This window comes from Zingiber officinale, chromosome 1A (assembly GCF_018446385.1).
Source record: "Zingiber officinale cultivar Zhangliang chromosome 1A, Zo_v1.1, whole genome shotgun sequence".
Classification (NCBI taxonomy): Eukaryota; Viridiplantae; Streptophyta; class Magnoliopsida; order Zingiberales; family Zingiberaceae; genus Zingiber; species Zingiber officinale.
Window position 1 is genome coordinate 121,879,254 of NC_055987.1, and position 12,733 is coordinate 121,891,986.

A 12,733-nucleotide genomic window follows, 5' to 3' on the forward strand; every position below is an offset into this window, starting at 1 on the left:
AGCATTTTTTCTATATACATTTTCCCGAGCGGCCGACTTTCCGCACCAAGTGGCAGACGGCTATGCCCACGCAACCGGAGCTCGGCAAGTTTAGAGGCGACGCGGACTATCTCCATGCAGCCGAACGGCTAGTCGGTCAGCGCTATCATATTGACGAGATGCTCCTTCCGGGAGTAATGCATATATTCGGCTTGTCTTCTATCCCAGCTGATCTGCCCTACAGCATGAGTAAGTTTCCTTATCTTCCCATTTGTTTTGTTCTAACTGATTTATTTTTTGCTTCTGCAGCTGAAGTCATGTGGCATGCCAGAGCTAACGAGAAGCTCAAACTGAAGGCCGCTCAGATTGAGGAGGTGACGAACAAGGAGGCCGCCGAGCGGGGCCTTGCTCCATCTGATCCGGCCGGCGGAGAAGGTGAGGGGGCACCAATTGTCCCCGAAGCCTCAGATGTCCCTGCCTTTCACAATGAGGCCGCGGGCGACCTGGAACCTCCTACCGAGGCTGAGGTAGAGGGTCGTTTGGCCGATGATGTGCCGCTACGCACTCGGAAGCGCCGACGACCAGAATCTGCCCATGCCTCTAAACTTGATGAGCCACAGCCCGAGCGGAGCGCGGGCGCACCGGTGCTGTCCGGGACGGTTTCCCTCGAGAGTACCCCAACCCCTCAGGGTTCTCCGAGGGCCAGCTCTGAGGTGCCGCCGTCCAGCCCTTCCAGAACTTTGCGGCGTATGGGTGAGCTTCCCTCCTCTTCTGCCGGTGGGCCGTTCGATAAGGCCGCTGCTTCTCAGAGCGAGCCGAGCGGCCAGAATTTGATAAAGACCGTTCTGCGCCTCCCCTCAGAGGCGTACATGGCTGCTGCTGATCGGCCAATGGTCCCCGAGCAGCAGATTACTCTGACGGGCCCTCTTGCCCAAGCTTGGATAGATGCTCGGCGTCGCATAGCCAAGATGACTCCCGGGCAGCTCGGCGATAGCAACCTTCAACAGGCCACCGGGGTATGCTCTCCTTTTCTTTGTTTGCATATTCGAATTATGTTTTTAACCTGTGGACATTTGTTGGTAGAACTGGGTGGAGCAGATCGCTATTAGCGATCGATTGGCCGAGCTGGAGGACGAGTTGAAAAAACAAAAAACCGCGGGGGGTAACGGGCAGTCGACTGCCGCTCTGGAGAAGGCCAAAAAATCGCTGGATGCCGAACGGAAAAGGGCTAACGATTTGGCGAGCAAAGTCGTTCGGCTTGAAGCGATGATCAAGCAACGAGAGAAGGAGATCAAAACGGCGACCACTCGGAAGCAACAGGCCATCAATGATATGGACCGTATGAAGGTGGAGATCAGGGGGTTGGAACAACGCATCAAAGACTTGGACGCCCTGCTGGCCACCGAGAAGGAGGGCCGCTCGGCGGATCTCCAAAGATTCGACGGAGATTTGGCAGAGCTCCAAGCCGCCAGCGATGCCGCCCACGCCGCGCTCAAGGAATACCAAGAGGGGGAGTCGGCCCGCTTTGACGAAGTGAGGAAAGCGTTCCTTTGCTCGGAGGGCTTCGGAGAGAAGTTTACCGACAAGATATCCCTCACGTTCGAGGAGGCGATCAAGGCGGCGGTGGGATATCTAAAGACCAAAGGTCACCTGCCTGCCGAGCTGACCATCCCCCCCGAGGATCTAGCGAGCGTGATGGACACCATCCCCGACGCTCTTTTTGATTTTGATGTGTGAGGAGTGTTTTTATAAACTTTTTTGTATTCCCGCCGTTCGGCCCAGACTATCTCTGTAATGACTTTTTTTGGCTTGCGTAATAGATGATCTTCTGTTCCTTTCACCTTTTATTGTGGCACTTTATAACCATTCCGCTCGGCACCTCGCTATGCCAGACAAGAGAATTATCTTTAATGTCTCATTACGCGCCTGATCAGCCGCTCAGCGCGCAAACTTGTTTGCCTCTTTAATTCCGATTAACCATCCTTTGCTTCGCGCCTTACCTCAAAGGGGTTTTCGCTGGATGAGAGCCGCTCGGCCGCCGGCTTGTCTCTTGATATTTATCGTCGGTGCTCGACGGCGCGGTTATTTATAGCCGGTCGGTGCGGCTCTCAATTTTTAACGACGGGGCTCGTCGGCTTTCCGCTCGGACGTTTATAGACGCCGGCTCGTCTCTCGATATTTAACGTCGGTGCTCGACGGCGCGGTTATTTATAGCCGGTCGGCGCGGCTCTCGATTTTTAACGACGGGGCTCGTCGGCTTTCCGAGGCTAACTCCTTACCAGGCCGAGCGGCCTTGTATCATATCCCGCGCTCGAACAATATTTATGCCCGGCCGAACAGCACGGGTCATTCGCTTACGAGTTTAAATATATACCCCTCCTAGCCGATCGGCTCGGGGGCCTTCGCTCTCTGAGCGCTTGGCCCGGATAATTTATATGCCCCTGCCGAACGGCAAGGGGTCTTACGCAGTAATCCTTTCGGCGGAGAATGCTCAATGTGTTTCCATCTCTTTGCTTCCTGCATCACAAGTACATAGGCAGCTAGCATATACACCAGAATAAATTACATTCGTGCACCTTTCATCCAGCCCGATAAGGTGATTTGCACTCCACGGTCGCTCCAGCTGCCGTCCGTCTTCATCCTCCAAATAATAGGCTCCCGAACGGAGCTTCTCAATAACCTTGAAGGGACCTGCCCAAGGGGCTTCAAGCTTGCCAACGTCGCCGACTGGTTTGACTTTCTTCCAAACGAGATCGCCGACCTGAAACGATCTGGGGATTACTCGTCGGTTGTAGTTCTGCTTCATCCGCTGCCGGTACGCCATCAGCCGAACGGACGCCTTTGCTCTCTCCTCTTCTACCAAATCCAGCTCCATGTTCCTCCGTTCGGCGTTGTCATCATCGTAGCTCTGGATCCGGGCGGACTCAACGCCGACTTCAACCGGAATGACTGCCTCGCCGCCATATACCAAATGGAACGGTGTGACTCCTGTCCCTTCTTTTGGCGTCGTTCGGATGGCCCACAAGACGCTCGGCACTTCATCCGGCCAACTTCCTCCCAAATGGTCGAGCCGAGCGCGCAGAATACGGAGAATTTCCCGGTTGGCCACTTCAGCTTGACCGTTGCTCTGAGGATAGGCCACGGACGTGAAATGTTGCTCAATGCCGTAGCTTTTGCACCAATCCTCTAACATCTTCCCTGTGAACTGCCGCCCGTTGTCGGACACTAGTCGGCGAGGGATGCCGAACCGACAAATGATGTGTTGCCAGATGAATTTTTTAACCATTTGTTCAGTGATCTTTGCCAGCGGCTCGGCCTCCACCCAATTGGAGAAATAGTCGACCGCCACTAGTAAGAATTTCCTCTGCCCGGCGGCCATCGGAAATGGACCGACAATATCCATTCCCCATTGGTCGAACGGGCATGAAACGCTTGACGCCTTCATTTCTTCGGCTGGTCGGTGGGAGAAGTTGTGATACTTCTGGCATGAAAGGCAGGTAGATACTGTCCGAGCGGCGTCTGTTTGTAAAGTTGGCCAAAAGTATCCGGCCAAGAGGATCTTCTTGGCCAACGAGCGCCCGCCCGGATGCCCCCCGCATGATCCTTGATGTACTTCCTGGAGGATGTAAGCTGAGTCCTCCGAGCTTACGCATTTCAGCAACGGGCGCGAGAAAGCTTTCTTGTAAAGTTGATCTTCGATGAGTGTAAACCGACCGGCTCTCCTTCTGAGGAGCCGGGCTGCATATTCATCGGATGGTGTGGCGCCCGAACGGAGGAATTCTATGATGGGTGTCCGCCAATCGCTGGGAAATGTGAGACCTTTCATCCGGTCGACGTGCGCTACCAACAGTACTTTTTCGATGGGTTGCTGTATGTCGACCGGCGTTATTGAGCTCGCAAGTTTGGCTAACTCATCGGCTGCTTGATTTTCCGCTCTGGGTATCTTCTGGACAATAACTTCTCTAAACTCAGCTTTGAGCTTCTCGAAGGCTTCAGCGTAGAGTTTAAGCCGAGCGCTATTGATTTCGAAGGTGCCAGAGAGCTGCTGAGCGGCCAACTGCGAATCCGATGACCGGCTCCCACATGCCTGGCAGCCTGCAAGCCAGCTATGAGGGCCTCATACTCTGCCTCATTGTTGGTAGCTTTGTAATCCAGCCGGACGGATAAGTGCATCTTTTCTTCTTGAGGAGAGAGCAGCAATATTCCGACTCCGCTTCCGAGCCGAGTAGATGATCCATCCACATATATTCTCCACATAGCTTCCGACTCCTGCCTTTGCACCTCAGTCACGAAATCGGCCAAGGATTGAGCTTTGATCGCCGATCTGGGCTGATACTGGATGTCAAATTCACTCAGCTCCGTCGTCCATTTGATGAGCCGTCCGGATGCCTCTGGATTTAGTAGCACTCGTCCGAGCGGGCTATTGGTTTTGACAACGATCGTGTACGCCAGGAAGTATGGACGAAGGCGCCGAGCGGCGAGGACCAGAGCGAATGCTAGTTTCTCGAGCCCAGTGTAGCGAGATTCAGCATCTTTTAGAATGTGACTGAGGAAATACACAGGCTCTTCTCCGCTCGACCTTACTAATGCTGAGCCGACCGCATGCTCGGTTGAAGACAAATACATATAAAGCGGCTCACCCGCCGTTGGTTTGGCCAACACCGGAAGAGAGTTCAGATATGCCTTCAAGTCTTCGAACGCCCGATCACATTCTTCATCCCAGTGAAACTTTGTGGCTTTGCGCAAGATTTTGAAGAAAGGAAGGCTCTGGTCGGCGGTTTTAGAGATGAATCTAGACAGAGCAGTTATCCGACCGGTCAATCGCTGAACTTCCCTTGTATTTCTGGGAGGCGACATATCTTGCAGAGCTTTCACCTTGTTGGGATTGGCTTCGATGCCCCACTCGGTCACTATGTATCCCAAGAAGCGTCCTCCTTTCGCTCCGAACAGGCACTTCTGAGGATTCAACTTGACTCCATACTTACGCAGCGTTCGGAAGGTTTCTTCCATGTCCTTGAAGAGGTCGACCGCTCGGACAGACTTAATTAGAATGTCGTCCACATAAACTTCTAGGTTCCACCCGATCTGCTCTCTGAATACCTTATTCATCAAGCGCTGATATGTGGCTCCAGCATTCTTCAATCCGAACGACATCACATTATAGCAATAAGTGCCGTCGACCGTCACGAAGCTGACTTTTTCTTGATCTTCACGGGCGAGCGGCACTTGGTGATAGCCCTGGTAGGCGTCTAACATACAGATTAATTCACAACCGGCCGTGGAGTCCACCAGCTGATCTATCCGGGGCAGAGGATAAAAATCCTTCGGGCAAGCTTTGTTAAGATCCCGGAAATCTATGCACACCCTCCATTTGTTGCCCGGCTTGGAGACTAATACTACATTTGCAAGCTAGCTCGGGAACTGCACCTCACGTATATGGCCGGCTTCCATTAGTTTCTCCACCTCCGTCCGGATGATGGCGTTCTGCTCGGCGCTGAAATCTCTTTTTCTTTGTTTTACCGGCCGAGCATCCGGTCGGACATGCAACTCATGCTGCGCTATGTTTGGCGAAATTCCGGGCAACTCATGTGTCGACCAGACGAAGACATCATGATTTCTCCTGAGGCACTGGATCAGCTCCTCTTTCTGCTTCTCCTCCAGATCGGACGCAATAAAGGTTGTGGCCTCCGATCGGGTTGGATGAATCTGCACTTCTTCTTTTTCCTCATAAATTAAAGTGGGTGGCCTTTCGGTGATGGCGTTTACCTCGATCCGGGGCGTTTTCCGAGCAGAATTGGCCTCTGCTCGGACCATCTCGATGTAACATCGCCGAGCTGCTAGCTGGTCTCCTCGTACTTCTCCCACATGGTCCTCCACGGGGAATTTGATCTTCTGATGAAAAGTTGAGACGACCGCTGAGTGCCGGTCGTCCCAAAATGACGTTGTAGGACGAGGGAGAGTCAACCACTACGAAGTTTGTTGTTCTCGTCCTCCTGAGCGGCTCTTCTCCCAGCGAGGTAGCCAGCCGGATCTGGCCGACCGGCTGAACTTCGTTACCCGTGAACCCGTAGAGCGGAGTCGTCATAGGTAGCAGCTCGGCTCGATCAATTTGCAGCTGATCGAACGCCCTCTTGAATATGATGTTGACTGAGCTCCCTGTGTCAACAAATACGCGGTGAATAGTGTAGTTGGCTATTACCGCATTGATGAGCAGAGCGTCGTCGTGAGGCACTTCAACTCCTTCCAAGTCCCCGGGCCCGAAACTGATTTCAGGTCCGCTTGCTCGCTCTCTGCTGCAACCGACGGCATGGATTTGGAGCTGCCGCACGCTCGCCTTTCTAGCTCGATTGGAGTCTCCTCCGGTCGGCCCGCCAGCGATGACATTGATCTCGCCTCGGGAAGTGTTGCTTTTATTTTCCTCTTCCCGAGCGGATGGTCGGGACCGTTCTCTGTACGCTCGGTGATTCTCTCTCCTGGGAGAGCGATGCCGATCGGGAGTCTGTTGTCGTGGCCTATCAACTCGCGTCCGATCGGCTTCCTGAATTCTCTGTCGCCGATCGACTGAGGGAGATCGCCGTCCAGCATTCCGTGGCACAGGATGAGCCACGAAGGGAAGACTTCGACAATCCCTTGTGTTGTGCGTATCCGTCCGGTGGAAGGAGCAGAACATCGGGGTCCACCTCTTCTTCGGTTTGGGCCGGGCGGCGGCTACCTCCTGCACATGGGACCGGACATGGGAAGATCGGATTGCTTCAGCCCTTGGTCCTCTAGGCGGCTGATGAGCGGCGTGCTGTTTCCGCTCGGCTGGAGGAGGCCGCTCGGCGGGAGTTTCTTTTTTCCTGGCCGCCTGTGCTTCTTCCACGTTAATGTACTCGTTAGCCCGATGTAGCATGTGATCGTAATCCCGGGGCGGCTTTCGGATAAGCGATCGGAAGAAATCTCCATCCACTAGGCCTTGTGTGAAGGCATTCATCATGGTTTCCGAGTGGCCGTTGGAATGTCCATCGCCACTTGGTTGAATCGCTGGATGTAAGCTCGAAGCGATTCCCGGGCCTCTTGCTTGATGGCGAACAGACTTACGCTTGTTTTTTGATAACGCCGACTGCTGGCGAAGTGGTGGAGGAAGGCCGTTCGGAAGTCCTTGAAGCTTGTGATGGATCCGTCCGGCAGCCTCCGGAACCACCGTTGAGCCGATCCCGAGAGAGTGGTGAGAAAAACTCGGCACTTTACTCCATCTGTGTATTGATGGAGGGTTGCCGTGTTATCAAACTTACCCAGGTGATCATCCGGGTCGGTTGTCCCATTATACTCGCCGATCGTCGGGGGCGTGTAGTGCTTGGGCAGAGGGTCTCGTAGAATGGCCTCTGAAAATTGGCGATTGATCCGCTCGGGCGACGCGTCCGCTCGGGGGGCTTTCCCCTTCCTGTCATCTCGTCGAGGCATTTCCTCCGAAGAAGACCCCTTATCTCTGTGAGTTGGTAAGGCTTCAGGGGTGCGGAACAGAGCCCGATGAAATGCGACGGTGGCAGGTGGTGCTTCCGTTCGGCCACCAGATGCTGATGTTGCTTGCTGCTCCGGCCGCTCGGATGCGGCTTTCTATTTTTGCTCCATGAGCTTAGCGGCCCTTGTCTCGATCAGAGCATCGAGTTCCTCGTTCGAAAGCGTCACCACGTGTTGTCGTCCAGCCTCGTCCATTGTTCCCGATCGGATGCAGGAGCGTTCCCACAGACGGAGCCAAATTGATCCTGTCCGAATCACCGAACCAAAGGACGCTGGGCACGTGGCGCGCTCCTAGTCGAGGACGTAGGCCTCCGTCTGGTCGCACGAATCTCCGGCGAACCTGCACAGAAGTCGGGCCGGGAAGGGTTCCTGGCGTCGACCCTTCGACGCTCAAGTCAGGCGAGCAAATAATGCAAAAGGTGGTTCCAGAGATGATTTTTCGCGTACCTGCGGCGAAGTAAGAGGCTCTATATATATAGAGCGAGGAGAGAACTAATGCACGTTCACCGAGGTGCAAACGTGTCAGCAATCCATACTTCGGTATGTACTTGTCAGAGAGCTTACCTGACACCATACTGCTACAGTCCGAGCATGTCTTCGATGGGACAACAGGACACCCCGTTGCCAGACTAGGGGTATGGCGTAGCCATACGACTTGACGGCTGTCAGAGGGTGTTCCCTTCCTTTACCCACCGCCCGTCCGGCCGACCGGGCGAAGAACGTCGTCCGGACGGCCTTAATTCCCTGCGTCGGCCGGGCGGCCCGTCCCTCCGCTCGGTCATTATGTACTGTTTCATTGAGCGTCGGAACCCTGGTCCCTACCAGGGTGCCTTTTACTACCAGATGCCCCTTTCTTCTAAATCCGGTCGGCTCGTCCTTCTCCGGCGGGCCACTGGGCCCTTTGACCTCCCCGTGGTGTTGACCCCTCGTTATGGGGTTCCGGATGCTTACCACCGGATCACCATCCTTCTCACTAGTTGCGTCTTTCACTAACTTTCTATGCTTCTAAGTTCCCGCACACTTAGACACAAGAGTTAAAATAAAATAAAACAAGACATAACTGAACTTCATTGACCACATCAAAACTACCTAAATACTTACATAATCTACATCAACCATAATTAAACAGTAACCTAAATTCCAAATTCCTCTATCCCTTACCTTATTTGTTTCTGCTGGAGGTTATTGCTTCTTTGCCATCTCTGCCGGAGGAGAAACCAATTACTCATCAGAAGGTGGAGCAACAACAATTGCGATGGTATGGAGAAGAGGCAGCGTCGTTAGTGATGATTGGCAGGAGAGCATCCGAGGGCTCCGGCGGTCGACGATGATGCGATGACTAAATTGCGAGAGTGGTTGTGGTGGCCGCGGCCTAACCGCGTTTGGCCGCATTGATCGGACACAAGGTGAGGCGGTGTCAGGGCAGCGACGATCAGGTGGCACCGGCGCGATCGGGGGACGACAGAGACGTGTGAGGTTGGCAGTGGATTGGGAGGGGAAGAGGGGAATCGGGTAAAGGCCGACATCGACGTTGTCGGTTTTCTCCCTCGCGAAGTGATGCATAGGGGAGGAGGAAGGAGTTGGCGACGAGATGAGGAGGAGGGTGATCGAAGGAAGAAGGAGAACGATCTCTCCGCTTAATGGTGTAGACTATATTGCTTCCACTTGTGATTATGGATGAAGGGTACCTTGATTTCTCTAATCCAGAGGTCTTCTCTAGGTTGAATGTTGGTGAAGATCTTCCTAGCAACTGCTCCATGGATAGTTTCTTTGACAACATCTTCGATGATAGTCAGTAGCATAATCAACTGCTCATACTTGTAACCCGCAGAGGCCTAGCCTCTCACACACCCATACTTGTTTCCATGTTCACACCAAAATTGTTTCAGCTTCACCTGGTGAGACTGATGAGTCAGCTGAGAAGACCTTCTTCGTCGAAGAAAAGGTCCTGTGGTAATCGAGAGGCCATTTGAAAGTACAAGGAGAAGAAGAAGGCCCATGCAGCTTCCCTAGTGGAGGAGGTTGCTCAACTAAGAGCAGTTAATCAACAACTGATGAAGAGAGTTTAAAATCAAGCTAATCTTGAGGTTGAGTTTACGAGGCTTAGATGCTTGCTTGTGGAGTATCCTCAATGGGGTGTTAAATGAGCATTATAATGCCCATTTAACAACCCCTCTCCATTGTGAGTGGACATTATAATGCCCACTCACAAGAGAGAGGAGAGAAAGTGTTCAAAGGTTTGGACACCTTTAAACACTCTCTCTCAATTTTTTTTTAATTTTCTTTGTTTTTTTTAAATTGAATTTTTTTAATATTATTTTAAAAAAATAGTAAAAGAGATGAGTGAGTGGATGGTGGGACCCATAAATAATAAGTGTTAATGTTAAAAGGGATGTGAGTGAAAGAGATATGTTGTTAGAGCAACTGCATTGAAATGTTATTCAAATGTAATAACATTCTATGAACGTTAAAACAATGTAAGAACTATTATAATATAGATGGGGCCCATATAAACATTGAACGCGTTCAATTCATTGAATGTGTTCAATGTATATTTTATCATTTTTTAATCCCTGTGTGACCCACCACAAACATTCAAGTTTGTGGCCCACCACAGACTTTATATCTATTCTATTAAAACAAATTAAAAAATAAAAAAAATAAAGAGATAGTAATCAACGGATAGTTTTTCACACAATGGATATTAATCAACACAACGGATCAATTCAACGGCTATTTCAAATTTCAACGGATAGTTTTTTTTTAAAAATATAAAATTTCATCTATAAATATTCATCGCCTTATTTCAATCTTTCAACACCTAAATCTCTCTAAATTTCTTCTCTTATTTTCCTGGATGAAAATAACCGAGAATTTTTTAGAAATTTTGTGAATTACCAAAAATTGTTAGAAAAAAAATCTTCTTTCTCAAAATTCACAAATTCCACCAAATTACCCATATTTTCCATATCCACCAAATTATTCGCATAATCTATGCCCATCAAATCCATACGGTTCATATCCACCAAATTATCCATATAATCCATATCCACAAAATTATCCATCTATTCCACATGCAACCAATATGTATTTTACATCTCCGGCGAAAAAATGAACTGTTTACTCCGACTTTTGTTCTAGAGACTCAACTGTCTGACCATGAATCCCCAATTGAACTTGTAAATTTGGAGAAGGCGGATTCTGACACTGCGGGTAAAAGAAAGCAGTCAACATGGAGTAAGGTTGAAGATGAGGTTTTAGCGAGATCGTTTGTTACTATCAGTGATGATCCAATCATCGACAATGATAAGAAGATGGATGCTTTCTGGGGATGTATTGCAAGCTATTACAATGAGAATCGTCCTCTAGGTACACTCAATAGAATTGCTAGTGTCATACGATCGCACTGACACAATACCATACAAAAAAAGGTATATCTCTTCAACGCAAATTACAATAGTGTTTATAGTGCATATCGTAGTGGCCATAGTGATGAGGACATATTGCGACTTGCATATGAAAAGTATCGCGAGGAAAATAACGACATTGCATTTAATCTCGAGCATGTATGGAGAATCATAAAAGACCATCCAATGTTTACTCCACAGTCCGTTGATCACCTTGTTGGCACAAAGAAGGCAAGGACCTCAGAGTCGGGGGCAAACAACACTTCATCTAACCAAGATGCGAGTCTACATGTAGACCTAAATGAAGAAGAAACTCGTCCAATGGATCAGAAGACAGCAAAAAGAAAGGGAAAAGGCAAAATGAAATTAGACATTGAAGGTATGCCAACAAATTTGGACAATATATTTGCAAAGTTTACTAGTATACAAGCATAAAAATGGTTGAAGTTGAAATGAAAAAACGACAACTCAAAGTTGAGGAGATGAAAGCAAACGCTGCCGAGATAAAAGCAAAAGCTGCCTTAGCCAAAGTTCAATTAAAAGAATATGTAATCCTTTCAAAGGACACTTCGCAAATGGCAGAGGAGTAATTAATCATCCACGAACATCTATGTCAAGAGATTAAGGGGAGATGGAATATGTAATTTTCATTTATTGTAATGTTCAATGATTGTACTTTCAATTAATGTAAATTTCGATTATAATAATATTTTAATTTTAAATAAAATTATTAATATGATTATTTATTTTACTTTTAAATAAATATATTTTAATTTTATGTAAATAATATATTTTAAAATAATATTATTAATTATTTTAAATAATAATTATTTAAATTATGTAAATACAATTGAATATTGTAATAAAAATAAAGATGAATGGACAGTGGGTCCCACAAATAATGAATGTTAATGTTAAAACGAATGTGAGAGAATGAATGTGTTAATATAATGTGTATGTGGCATATGAGTCTCACACTTTTTGATGAAATGGTGGATGTTATAACATCCACCAATGTGTATGTCCTTATAATGAGTATGTGGTAGTGGGTCTCATGCTTTTTAATAAGATGATGAATATTATAACGAATTAGCATTACAGTTACTCTAAGGAGGTGCATTGATGGAGAGATTGGGTCTTTTCCTTATCAGAAGCCATTGAAAGCGATGATCAGGTTTCTTGCCTCTATCCAGAGATGCAAGGGAAGACTTTTGGAGAAAATGGTTCATATAGTAGTCAAGATCTCAGAGTCTGTGAGATTGGCAATTTGCAGTGCATGCGGACTCCTACTGCTAAATCTTAGGACTTTTTTGGATGTGGAAATGGAGTGTCAAACCGGTTGATTGTTCAGCTAAAGTCACAAAAATAGGAGGTCTGATTTTGTTTATTACATAACATTTGTCTATCTGCTTCCGTAGTTCTCTTCTTGGGTATTTTTGCATGACTTGATAGTTGTCTGTGCATTGCAATTTTTCATTTGGCATTATAATTGTTTCTTGCAAATAAAATAATATTCAGTGATGGAAAGAAGCTCCAATTATAGAAGACATCAACTAGTGTTTGCATTTAATTATTCAATATTCTTAGGCTCCTCTTGTAGGTCATGAATTTGCACATCTTCTGTATGATATGCAACATTGAACGTTGTTGATTTCTTGCGGGTTGATCAAATTTGAATGACTAGCCTGAGTACTCAGGAATATCCCGGAAAGAATTTTGGTAGGTGTTACCTATCTTGTGAGGTTGTGCAGCTTGCTTGGTGTTTCTTACTCTGTGAGTTGTTTCAGTACAATTCATAATTCACTGTCTTGCACAGTTTTAAGTAATTGTTTTCTTCTTCTAGTTAA

General features: G+C 48.5%; 1 pseudogene; it reads left to right on the forward strand.

The window, feature by feature from the left end:
- Window positions 1-9,152: 9,152 nt before the first annotated feature.
- On the forward strand, window positions 9,153-12,189 carry LOC122002347 (annotated as a pseudogene).
- The last annotated feature ends 544 nt before the right edge of the window (window positions 12,190-12,733 follow it).